The sequence below is a fragment of the Microtus oregoni genome, unplaced genomic scaffold (assembly GCF_018167655.1).
Source record: "Microtus oregoni isolate MIOR12 unplaced genomic scaffold, Mior012 000021F_ref0000039, whole genome shotgun sequence".
Lineage (NCBI taxonomy): Eukaryota > Metazoa > Chordata > Mammalia > Rodentia > Cricetidae > Microtus > Microtus oregoni.
Window position 1 is genome coordinate 23,300,548 of NW_024543080.1, and position 12,896 is coordinate 23,313,443.

Below are 12,896 nucleotides of genomic sequence, written 5' to 3' on the forward strand. Positions count from 1 at the left end.
TTACACCTCTGGATTATAACTCATCTTTGAGGGCAGTCAGGGAAGAAACTCAAGTAGAATCTTGGAGACAAGAACCATGGAGGAACTCTGCTTGCTGACTCTTCTGACTTAATCAGCTATATTTTTCTTTTATTTTTAAACTTTATTCAACAGAGCAACTTTCAGAAAGTATAGATGAGTAAGCCTACATGAAAACGCAGTTTGTTAAGTCCTGTTACTCTCTCTGTTCCCTGACCTTATCTGATAATAGGCTTCTTTTTTTTAAAAAATTGATTTTATTGAGCTATACATTTTTTCCTGTAGCTAGTTTTCTTAAACAGCTGAGGCTCATTGGCCAAGGCATGGTGCTACCCACGGTGGGCCAGGCTCTCTCACACAAACTACCAATCAAAAGACTCCTTTCACAGACAGTAATGCAGGCTAATCAGAATTGGGCAATTCCTCAGTTGTTTCTTTTTCCCTGGCGACTCTAGGTTTTGTCAAATTGACAGTAAATCCTAATGAGCACATATATTTTATACCCATTGGCTTTCTGTTGCTATGATAGAACACCATAATCAAAGCAACTTGGAGGAGGAATGGGTTTATTTAATCCTGCAGCTCCTAGTTTACAACCCATCCTGAAAGGAAGCCAGAGAGGAGCGTAAAGTAAGCAGGGCAGGACAAGAACCAGGAACTGAAGCAGACTGTGGAGGAACATTGCTCCTCAGACTTTTTCAGGTTTTTTTTTTTTTTTTTTTCAATCCAGGGTTACTTTCTAAGGGTGGTACCACTCACAATGGGCTAGGCCCTCCCACATCAATCATTAATCAGGAAAATGTACTACCCCCAGATTTGCCTGCAAGTCAGTCTAATTAGCATCGTCTCAGTTGAACTTGCCTCTTTTCAGATGATTTCAGCTTGTGTCAAAGCTGATGAAGAACTAACCAGCACAACTGAGTCCTTGTCAACTTACAATCACTCCTAAACCAGTAACCGTTCCTTTCCTGTATATTCCTCAGATCTCTTGTTACTATCACAATATAAAGCATAATATAATGCTAAAAGTCCCAGAGTCTTTACAAATTTAAGCATTTTAAAAGACCGAGTGGTGTGGGCTGTCTATGTGTTACTTTTGTTGGTTAATGAATAAAGAAACTGGCTTGGCCTATAGCAAGGTAGAAGGAACGTGGAGTTGGAGAGAAGCTTTGTAGCCCCACCAGAGACAGATGCCAATAGGAACTTTACCCAGTAAGCCACGGCCATGTGGCGATACACAGATTACTAGAAATGGGCTAAATTAAGATGTAAGAGTTAGCAAATAAGAAGCTAGAGCTAATGGGCCAAGCAGTGATTTAAATAATATAGTTTCTGTGTGATTATTTCCCAGCTAAGTGGCCGGGAACTAACTAGCAGCCTCCCTCCAACAACAAAGTTCTCTGGAAAACATCTTTACACATCTAAAGTCTCGCAACTATGGGTTACTATAAAATTAAAAAGCAAGCAAACAAATAAGTTAAATATTTCTTATTCTTAGAGGGAAGAACCAGGGCATAGTTACATCAAAACCAAAGCAAAACCAAGACCCAACAGTTTAACTAGCTCAAGGTCCCATGTCTGGGACTCACAATCCCCTGGGTGGTAAAGGTGTAGGCAGCTCCACTTCTCTGGTGCTCCACAACACACCCTGACTTGAAGGCTCAGCCTTGCTCACCCCACATCTGCTGATGTTCTTCGAGGGCAGAGCTAGCCACTAGCTGATTAAAATTAAGCATAGATGTTTGGAGGACTATAGACAGAGAGGAGACAGGAAGTAGTGAGGCAGGGCTGAGAGGGGATCTCGGCCCTTTTGGATGGAGAAATGGAAGAGGTAGGAGGTGATTGGTCACTGTTCACCACTTCTCTGATCTTTCAGGTTCTTACCCTGATATCTGACTCCCAATTTTTTATTGATAAAGATTTATTAGATTGATGTCTCAGGAGTGGAATACAGCTCTAGCCTACGGTGTGTGTCAACATCATATAGAGTGAGTTGAAGTTTAGAAGAGTCGTGCCTAAGGAAGTTTGTTACTGCAGCTGCATAGCTGAAGTGGTACGGGAACATTCTTTAGAAGATAAAGAATAGAATACATGGCTTCTGAGTTTGAAATACTCAGGAAAACCATGGCTCACAAATTGTTAAGACACATGTCTCATTGAGGTGCGTTGTTGATATTGTCATGAAGGTATGTTTTCCTTCAAATGCTAATGGTTGTATCAGAGGGAGAATTCTTGCTAGTTATAGGAGCTGCATGAAAGCAGTGGCTGGAATAGAGTCTGGAAGAATGTCGAGATGGCAGGCCAAGAGACTGGGAGCTGTGCTTTCATTCTGATTTACATTTTTTTTTTTTAACAAACTGATGTTCAGTGACCTTGGCTTAGTCAAGATCTTTGCATTCTCACATATAAGTGGATGATTTTTTTTTCCCTAGGTAATCTAACGGATTTGTTTCCAGTCTTTGACTTTGGAGTATTCTATTGTAACATAGCATTGCAAAAAATAAAAACTGTAAAATTGAATCCCTCACCTATATTGTATACATTGTGAATTTAAATTATTATGAGCAGCTACACAAACAAAATTAAAGACACCAGAATAAGCCTGGCATGAATATTCAGGCACTCCTCTTTAAACAGAAGCCAGGGAGTGTCTTATTATATTTTTCCCAACCTGCTGCAGGTACAAAGACATCAGAAGCCTTCGTGAGGGAAGAGAATCTTTCAAAGCAGTCTCAGTTGTTGAGTTAGGAGCCATGGTTTCTGGTGTCATTTTGACACATCAAAGAATGAATCCAGCTCTAGAACTTCCTATGAAAGTCGATCTCTTTGCTTAATTATTAAATCAACACTACCGTGTTCCTTCAGAGGAAAATTAAAGAAGAGCCACGGAAAAATCCTTTTATATTTTCAGTAACTTTTCTTACTAGAATAGGGTTATTGTAAAAGCTGGTGTTACAGATCCTATGCGTGTGAGCCTGTATGCGTGCGTTTGTGTGTGCGTGTTACATGACCTGTTCACCCAGCATTGATGCAGCTCCCCTAAAATAAGATCTACATGGAAATGTCTATTGGTTTTTCCACATCTTCAGGCACATCAAGAAAGCTGTACTGGACGGAAGCTGCCTAGTTAATGAGTGATCAACATCTAAGGGGAGCGTGACTCAGCTAATAAGGATTTTTAGACCTCGAGTCAGATGGAAGTAAAGCAAAGAGAATGTAAACACGATGGCTCTTTACGGAAGTGTGGACTGTTAGATGTTCTAAAGCATTGCTGGTGATACAATTCAGTGGGATAACTGTACCCCACTCTTCAGGTCACCCTAGAGGAAAGAGATCCTTCCATTAATTTCCAGGCACAAGAGGATGAGGATCATGGCCGGCTTCCTATCTCTTCGCACTAACCTGTGCTGACCATCTCCTGGGCATATTTAGAAAGGACAGGCAGGTTTAGCACTGCCTCACCTGGGTCTTTCCCTGCCTTTGATTGGTTCGCTGTGAGGTGCAAGGTTGAACTGCGGCCGTAAGGATCTGCATCTTGTGCTCTGATGCTCTTATGTGTAAGGACTGTGGTTGCTCATGGATTCCAGTGATGCCAAGATGAGTGTGATCATCCAGGGAATGGCTGCCCTGTATTCCCTGTATTCCTCAAAAAAGACTCAATGAATCTTTTATTATGTTTTGAGAGTCATTTAATCTAAATCTGTAGAAAATGAGCGTTATTACTGGGGCTTCAGGAGGACAGGTAAGTAGTCTCTCCTTTTTCTGCATCAGACAGATTATCTAAAAGCACAGTTTACTTGGTGTATAAAGGGGAACGGAGGGTGCTGCTGTGGACACTCAGCCCCGAGGCCTGACTGTCGCTTCACTCTACTGGATGGGCATATTTTCTGTGTTGCAGGAGGTGATTTTAAGAAGAACACGGATAAACAGTTAAAGTGCCCATTCGTTCACCTGTCCCATTTATCCAGCAAATGTTTATAAAATGCCTGCTGAGCCTTGGGCCCTGTGCCAGATGCTGCTATAGGACATTATGCCTTTTGTTTTAGAAATGGAAGGATCTCAAAGAATAAAACCCTTAATATTGTATTCTCCCAATACAATCACTGAAGTTCCCTCTCTCCTGGAACTGGCTATAAATCTTTCACTGGACAAATGGTGTCACCTCTGTTGGACATAGGCACTCAATGTCCTTTCTAACTGTCCTTTTCATGTTTGCCCTATTGTGACCCTGGGTCTTTCTGTCACCTTCTTTCCAGATGGTCATGTTAGCTGACCTTGGTAGCTGCTGACCACAAACAAATGGAAGGGCTTGCATTTGAAGGAAAGCCACAGGAGGGATGGGTATCTGGCCCTGGTTGTTGATCTCTCTCCATCCTTCCTGCAGCACAGGGTGTGACAATACATGGCTTTTAAATTCTAACTCTGAGAGGATAGTGGTGAACAAGCAGATAAGGTTCTTAAAGTAGTGGGGCTTACATCCTTATGTTCTCAAGAAGGGTAAGAAGCAATACTTTTAAGTATCAATTTGTTTCAAAATTAATATAAAGATAAGCTGGCTATCTATCTATCTATCTATCATCTATCTATCTATCTATCCATCCATCTATTATCTATCTATCTATCATCTATCTATCTATCTATCCATCATCTATCTATCTATCTATCTATCATCCATCCATCCATCTATTATCTATCTATCTATCTATCTATCTATCTATCTATCTATCTATCTATCTTCTACCTCATTGTATTTAGATTTAGAAAGTGTAACTATTACACTACTTGGGTGAATTTTACATTGTTTTCCTTATAGTCATGTTTTTCTTATATTTCATCATAAAAAGTGTAAATTCAAAGTGAATTGCATTTTCCTTTGTTCCTCTGGAATTAACTACAGAACAGTCCACAGCTTCTGTGTATCCATATGTAAAGGCCTCTTAATCTCAAAAAATACCAGAGTCGTACAGTAGGAGAGACTTTGTCTTGTTCAAACTGAGAAAGGTACTTAGGACAATAAAGAGATGGAATGAATGAACAAGTAAATGTCAGCTTTGGTAGCTAAAATGGTGCAGTCATTAATTTTACATACCAAATTGGCACTAGTCTTGACATCACAATGAAGTTATTTTGTAGATGTAACCAACATAATTAGTTATTGTAATTAAATGATGATGTTAGTGACCTTAAATTATGACTTGACAGGCTTCAGAGCAAATATAGAACTCCTAGAGAAGAAGAAAGTGTGCCTCAAAACTGTGCCCATGATTCCAGGGTGTTCTACAGATTTGTGATCAAGTTTAGCTTAGTTTCCAGCCTGAAACCTGGCCTACAGAATTCAGACTTGACAGTGCCCCAACCGCCTAAGATAATTCCTTAAAATAAACATTGTTGTATGCGTATGCTCTTGGTTCTATTGCATTGACTCAATTTTTCTGGAGAATTCTGACTGAGAAAAAAAGGGCATGTAAACAATCCTGAGGGTTGGTCTAAAAGGACAGGGGTCTAGAAACCTTCAAGATGACAACTGTGTCTCCCTCTTACAGAAACACTAAACAAGCATACCAACTTATTTTTATCTTGGTTTAGCATCTATCTTACTCTTTCTCTCTGCCTTCATCATCTCCCATTGTAAAAAAAAAGTTACTAGTTACTGAATATACTCTGGATATTTTCAATATATATAAACATAGCAGAACTCATTTCAGTATATTTAAAAAAATTGCTTGTTGGCAGTGGTAGCTTTAAAGCCTTGTCAAGGCATAGCTTCAGGTTCAACTCATGTTGCAGACAGTGTTATCGCCTCCTTGCTGTCCAATTCCTAAAGATCCATATATACTAAGTGATTCTGAACTACATATCAGGAAGTAGGTACAGTGATACTGGCTGCTAACTCCCTGTTCTTGAGAAGCTCATGGTATATTTGAAGAAGCCGTCTCATGTGAATGGTGGCCTCTATACATTACCATAGACAGCCTAGAAGGTCACAGCCTCTGCATCCTTCTCCCTCTCCTTGGATGTGCCACATTTTTTAGGCTTTTAACCATATCAGCTGTAAGTTCTGATCCCTTGGCCTGAAATTCCTTTTGGGCAGGGGCTGGGTTTGTGTTGTTGGGAGCTTTGCTCACAGTTTTTCAGGTCCTTGCATGTCCTAATAACTACTAGCAGGAAGGAACACTTTGTCATCATTGTGAGAAAGGGTAGATGGTTAAGTATAAACTTATATACATATAAACAAACATACACACGTTAGATATACTTTTTAAATATATTTATTTCCAGGAAATAGAAAAATATACTGAAGATAAACTGTGGTGACTGGGAATTTCTAGGACATTGCTCAGGCAGAAAGTATCATTCTGAGTTCCCTCCCACATTTCTCTTTTCCTGTGTGTATTAACAACACCAATGGCTCCACTTAAACATGCCTTCATTCTGGCCACCTCACTCTCCTGGGGCCTCATAATTGGTCTTCCCTTTTTTGAGGAATGTGGTCCTCCAGCTTTTTCTGTGCACAGCAGCCAGAGTGATTCTATAAGATGCAAATATGATGTCTTTTCTGTTCATGTCTTTTTTTTCTTTTTAGCTACTTCCCAAGCCATAGAAAGAAATCTAAAAATTTCATAGTTGTCTGTAAATACCATGTATGTAGTCCCCGTTCTCACCACTGTATCCCTGGGCACTCTGCTCAGCACTCTGTGTGTGCATCCATGTGAGAGAGGGGCAATAGCTTACTATGTAGCCTAACTAACCTCAAAACAGGGGTCCTTCTGACTCAGCCTCCGAAGTGCTGAGAAGGCATCTGTGGACCACCCTGCCTGACTCTGGCTTTTCCCACTGTTTTCTAAGTCCACAGGGCTTTTTACGCACCATTATATTCTCCTGGAACATTCCTCAGATTGTTTTTAGGCTGGGTTCTCATCACTTTTTTTCTGCAGTGACCACCACTAGCTGTCATTCTGTCAGGTCCTTTATGTAACTTTATACACATTTTACTTTCTTTAAAAAAGATATATTTATTTTTATTTTACATGAATAAGTATTTTGCCTATGTGTCTGTGGTTTATGGCTGGTGCCCAAGGAGGCCAGAAGAGTGCATCAAATTCCCTGGAACAAGAGTTTCAGAGGATCGTGGACCATCGTGTGGGTGCTGGAAACCAAATCAGGATCCTCTGCAAGAGCATCGAGTACTGCCATCTGCTGAGTATCTCTCCTTCCCTTCTACACACAATTTTCAATGATTTCAAAAGAATATAAGCTCAGATAGGCAGGAGTCAACTGCAACTCAACACTCTCTAGCTTCCTGGTTCTTCCAGAACTGAGCCTGAGGTGACCTACAGGGGGACTCAGCGTCCGCAAAAAGAAGAGCCCCAAACTCGAGCTCCCCACCTTCTCTTTGAACACTTTAGTTTCAGTGATCAAAACAAAAGTGCGTGTGAATCAACTTTGAAAATTCTTTTAAAAAGTCTGTTTTACCTTTATTTCATTGTACGGTTTCATGCTCCCAGCCTATACTTTACACACACAATCCAAGGATTTTCATTGCATGGGGTGATGCCTGTTGGTTTGGTCTTTCTGACTCCCCTTTATTTTGGTTTGAGTCAGCCACTCTGACATTCCTTTGGGGCATATGGTTACAGTGGCTCTGATGGCATCATTTAGATGCCACAGGCATGTGTTGCCCAGACCTGAGTGTTTGGTGTTTTCTGTTTTACTCATAAAGACTGAATTCTGCATGCAAAGAGACTTAAGTTGAAAAAAAAAAAAAAAACAACTCAAACCCAGGACTTACTTTGGTTGTCATTATTGGGTTTGGCATAAAGTACTTATGGGCTGGGCTGGGATTACAGATCTTGACACTATAAACCTAGAGCTTTGGAAGTTACCATGAGAGAAAGATCCACTGAAAATAATGCCAATGTAAAGGAAACAGGAATTAAGGGATTAAGAGGGAGGTTTTCCACTTACAGTGTTTGCTCATTTGAAAAGAGCCTCACAGAAAACTAGAATCAGGCTAGTTACTAAGTCAGATCTCTGTCTCACTCATCAAAAGATTCCTAACTGTTTGGAAAGTAAGAAAATAGATAATAGAAAAGAGAGAGGAGAGAGGAGAGGAAAAGAGGAGGATCAGGAAGAGGAGGCAAAAACAAAGAAGTGAGGAAAAGGAGGACTTTAGTTAGACTCCTGAGAATTCTGGAGATGTGATACATGTAAACATGTTTAGGGAAAAAAAAATGTGATTCAACCTAGACTTGGACGAAATCATGAAGCCCATGAGCAAACATCATAGGCTTGTCAGTGGAAATAGCAGCATTCAAGCTGCCAAATCAAGACACCCAGTTTCACCAGACAGGGTCTATGTTCTCCAGGCACCCTGAAGGGAGATGCCGCTGATGAGTGCTGAGCCAGAAGGCATGCTCCTGACATAATCCCGGAGCTTCTTACTTTTGAAATACTCATCTTCACATGCATTTTGGAGAGCAACACACTGCACAACTTCCTGCACATGCAGAAAGTTGCCTGGCAATGTTTGGATGATTTAGCACAAAGAGCAGACATCAGGGAGAAGAGACCGATCTTAGAACTGATATCTAATTACAGAAAGCAAGTTCTCCGTCTTAACCTTTGGGGTTGCAACTGCACATTTGTTATGAATCTTTCATAGAGCCTCCCTGTGTTCTTCATTATTTACAATGCCTTTTAGTAGTCTCTGGTCACAGACCACCCCAGCATCCATTTCATCGGTTTCCATCCATTTTCACACAGCGGACTCTGTAGCCCGTACACACAACTAAAAAAGTTCCCGGTTAGTTTAAAGCTATCCCAGAGGTAGCTTACTCAAAGTCTTGTTGGGCTGTGAAATCTGTCTTTCAAAACCCGAAATCCCATCCCTAGCTTCAAATGGTGCCCGAGGGGTTCATGAATCTACAGTCTTTATCACCTTGGAGATTGAAACTCTCATAATGTCTGGATTCGGCATCTGCACTCCTATAAAAAAAATGCTTCACTGCAGCTGGTGGAAGTGTAAATCAATATGGGGTCTGCACTTCTGAGGTATCAGTCTGGATATCCCTTGACCTAACTGTCCAGCTGAGGCCGTCAAAAATAACGTGTAATAATGAACAATGTCACTCCACACTCCAAGATGCTGAGGCAAATCCTAGAGCTTTCTAAACTGAAAAATCGGGGAGACTAGACACATATCAATCAAGTTTAACTTTTTACAAGCATCTCACAGGAAAGAGGAAGATCATCCATCCACCATACTAAGGGGAAATACAATAATTTCTACAAATTTGAATTTAACCACCACGTGTCGGTTTTTGAAATAGCACAGCTGACATTATTTAACTTCCGGAGATGATAAGCTGAGCAGATGACATTTGTTATGGACACACTGCCTCTCTGAATCCCTGGCTGAGAAGATGGGGAGGAGGTCAAGCATTTGCAGGATCATTTTCAGTCACATGAGATGGTGACACTACTTGTGTCGGATGGTTTTATATCAATCTGACCCGAGCTAAAGTCATCTGAAAGGGGGAAATTTCAATTTAGAAAACACCTCCATAAAAATCAGGTTGTAGGCAAGCTTATAGGGCATATTCTTAATTAGTGATTGATGATATATGTGCTCTTGGGTTCCATAACAAAGCAGGTTGAGCAAGCCAAGGAGAGCAAGTCAGTAGGCAGCCCCCGCCCCATGATCTCTGCATCAGCTCCTGCCTCCAGCTTCCTGCCCTATTTGAGTTCCTGTCCTGACTTCCTTTGAGGATGAACAGTGCTGTTTAAGTCAAATAAATCCTTTCCTCCCCAAGTTGCTTTAGGTCATGATATTTCGTCACAGCAAGAGTAATCCTAACTAAGTCATTGTGCAGTTATTATTCCATCTACATATGAAAAAGCCAGTAAAGTCCTAATCACCTTTAATGGTTATTTTTTCATAGTACATGGCATGATGATTTAGCATGTTTGATAAAAACATTAGAGAATTCATTGCCTAGTATGCCTAGAAGCCCTGAGTTCAATCCCCAGCAAAACACACACACACACACACACACACACACACACACACACACACTAATAGAAACAGCAAGACAGCCTTGGGCAGAAGCTAAAGTAGGTTATTGTCTCTTTTTTTGTCATTTCATAATAAGATGGGAAAATTCATAAAGCATTATGACATGTCATTCAAAATTTGAATAAATTCTGAAAACTCTTAATGGGGAAAGTCTATCTAATATACATACATTCACTTGAGACATACTTATTTGATTTCTACCCCATTATAGAGATTGAGGAAAGCATAGTAAACACAGCAGACAAAGGCCCTGTTGCCTGTTGTAAACTACAGTCTAATAAGAGACAAATGCTAAAGAGTAACTACACAAACACATGCTATTAGAGCAGTCGCACAGTGAAGGTATGGGAGTCCACAGGAACAGAACTAGAAGTAAGTTCAAGCAGAGAGCCATGGTTCCAGTTCAGGAATCTCCAAAGGGCAGTGTTCACGGGAAGAGCCTGAGTAATGGAACTGGAACTAATCCTTTCTACTCCACAGGATGCAATATTAGTTCACTGAATGGCATGTTCAAGCCTGTGACTTACATCCATTCTATTTCGTGGTTTCAACTGGGACATGTAAGCTGAAATGAGCCTTTTCTTCCCAAGTTGCTTTTGGTCATGGTGTTTTATCACATCAATAAAAACCCTGACGAAAATAGTATTCTATGGATCCATTTCAGAATATTTTGGCTGCTTTCAGGTCTAGGCTAGTATTTCCACTTCCTACAGACTTTCAAATATATTAATTACAGTTATTCTATAGTGCTTGCTTTCCAAGTCAACACTTGAGAGTCTTAAAGTCATATTGCTTTTGATTGTGATATCATTTTCCTATTTCTGTTCAGGTAATTTAATATTTTACTATGTACTAGATATTTGGAATGATGTATTATAGAGACTCTGGATTATTTTATCATTTCTGAAGAATTTTGGGTTTCTTTTTTTATGCATTATAATCACTAGCATATTACCTAGAATAGGTGGAAATTTGGCTTTATATATTGTTAGACAGGGTCCATGTGGTGATTTGAAAGAAAATGGCCCCCAAAAGAAGTGGTATTATTAGAAAGTGTGGCCTTGTTGGAGTAGGTGTGGGATTGTTGGAGGAAGTGTGTCACTGTGGAGGTGGACTTTGAGGTCTCATATATGCTCAAGCCACACTCAGTGAGTCAGACTACTTCCTGTCATCTTTGGATCAAGATGTAAATACTCCCAGCTCCAGTACCGTATCTTCCTGTATTCCACTTTTATTCTCAACCATGATAATAATGGATTAAATCTCTGACCTGCATGTGAGCCACCCCATTGCATGTTTTCCGTAAGAGTTTCAGTGGTCATGGTGTCTCTTCACAGCAACAGAAACCATAACTTAGATGGTCTACTTCAGGTTTTTTGTCTTAGTCTTACGACTTAAACTTTATTCCTAAATTATGATCATTTTGGAGATTTAATGAAAAGCTTAATATACTTAGTACAAGAATGGGCTAGAAACAAACTCTAAGTTCAAGTACTGAATTCTACATTGTGGACCACAGTTGAAACTTTTTTTTTAAATTTTTTATTTATTTATTTATTTTGATTTTTCGAGACAGGGTTTCTCTGTAGCTTTTTGGTTCCTGTCCTGGAACTAGCTCTTGTAGACCAGGCTGGCCTCAAACTCACAGAGATCCGCCTGCCTCTGCCTCCCGAGTGCTGGGATTAAAAGGCGTGGGCCACCACCCAGCAGTTGAAACTTTTTTGTTCTTTTGGCATTTAATTTGTAGTCTTGTAACTGTGTTTCTTTTTGATGTTGCCTTAACCACCTTTTCTGTTACTGTGAAGAAATACCCCACAAGACCAATTGCTTTGCCTCACAATTTAAGAGTACTGTCCATCATGGTCAAGAAGTCTCTGAGACAGATGCTTGAGGAACCTGACCACGTTTCGTTCATAGTCAGGAACCAGAGAGCAATGAATGCTCTCTTTAGCTAGCTGCTTATTTTTTCTATGCAATTCAGGATGTAAACCCAGAGAACAGTGCTGCACTCTTTAGGGTGGGTCTTTTTATCTCAATTGACCTAATTGAGATAATCGCTCAAGGCTGCCCCAGGGGCTAACCCAAACTAAAGAATCCCTCTCAAGCACACCTGGAGGCTTGTCTCCTAGGTGAGTCCACATCCTGTCTAGCCAACACTCTGTACTAACCATGAATTTGCCATCTTGGTTTCTTGGGCTCTTACCTGAACATTCAAAGGAAGTCAATACTCAAAGTACAAGTATCTCCTATTATTTACTTCCTTCTGAAATTTCAGATACCCCTGGAAGTATCAGCATCTATGCATTGACTCATTCAGTGAACAGAACTGTAGTTTTCTGCTGAAGTGCTGCTGGGGAAAGCTATATACCTCACATACATATACCTGCGGTTCTCATAATACAATTTACTCTTCTTTTGAAGGTCGATTCTTTTCTTTCTTTTGCTTGTTTTCCATCACTTACATCTTTAAGCAGAATTTTAAAAATGCCAGTCTTTAATAACTTCTGTCTATTAGAGAGTTTGGTACAAACTACTCTGCCTTCATTTAAAACACTTTGTTTTTAATTTTGGCACTGCATTTGTTCTTTTTTTCTGTGAGAGGTACTTATAAGTACCCCCCTCCCCAGTCTAGTTGCTTTCATGGTTGAACTGAGCTTCTGGCTTAACCACTCTATGGAGGACTTCAGTTCCAGCGAGGGTCAGAGTCTAAGTCTGTTCACTGTCCTTCTCTGCTTTGTTTATCAAGCAGAGCTCACATTATTCTTTTAAGTGTAATTTTACAAATAGCGTAGACTAAATCATA

The 12,896-nt window shown here is 40.2% G+C and overlaps 1 protein-coding gene across 3 annotated transcripts in view; it reads right to left on the reverse strand.

The window, feature by feature from the left end:
- Positions 1-12,896, reverse strand: part of Gabrb1 (gamma-aminobutyric acid type A receptor subunit beta1) — a 381,088-nt gene that overhangs the window by 20,694 nt on the left and 347,498 nt on the right. The window lies entirely within an intron of this gene.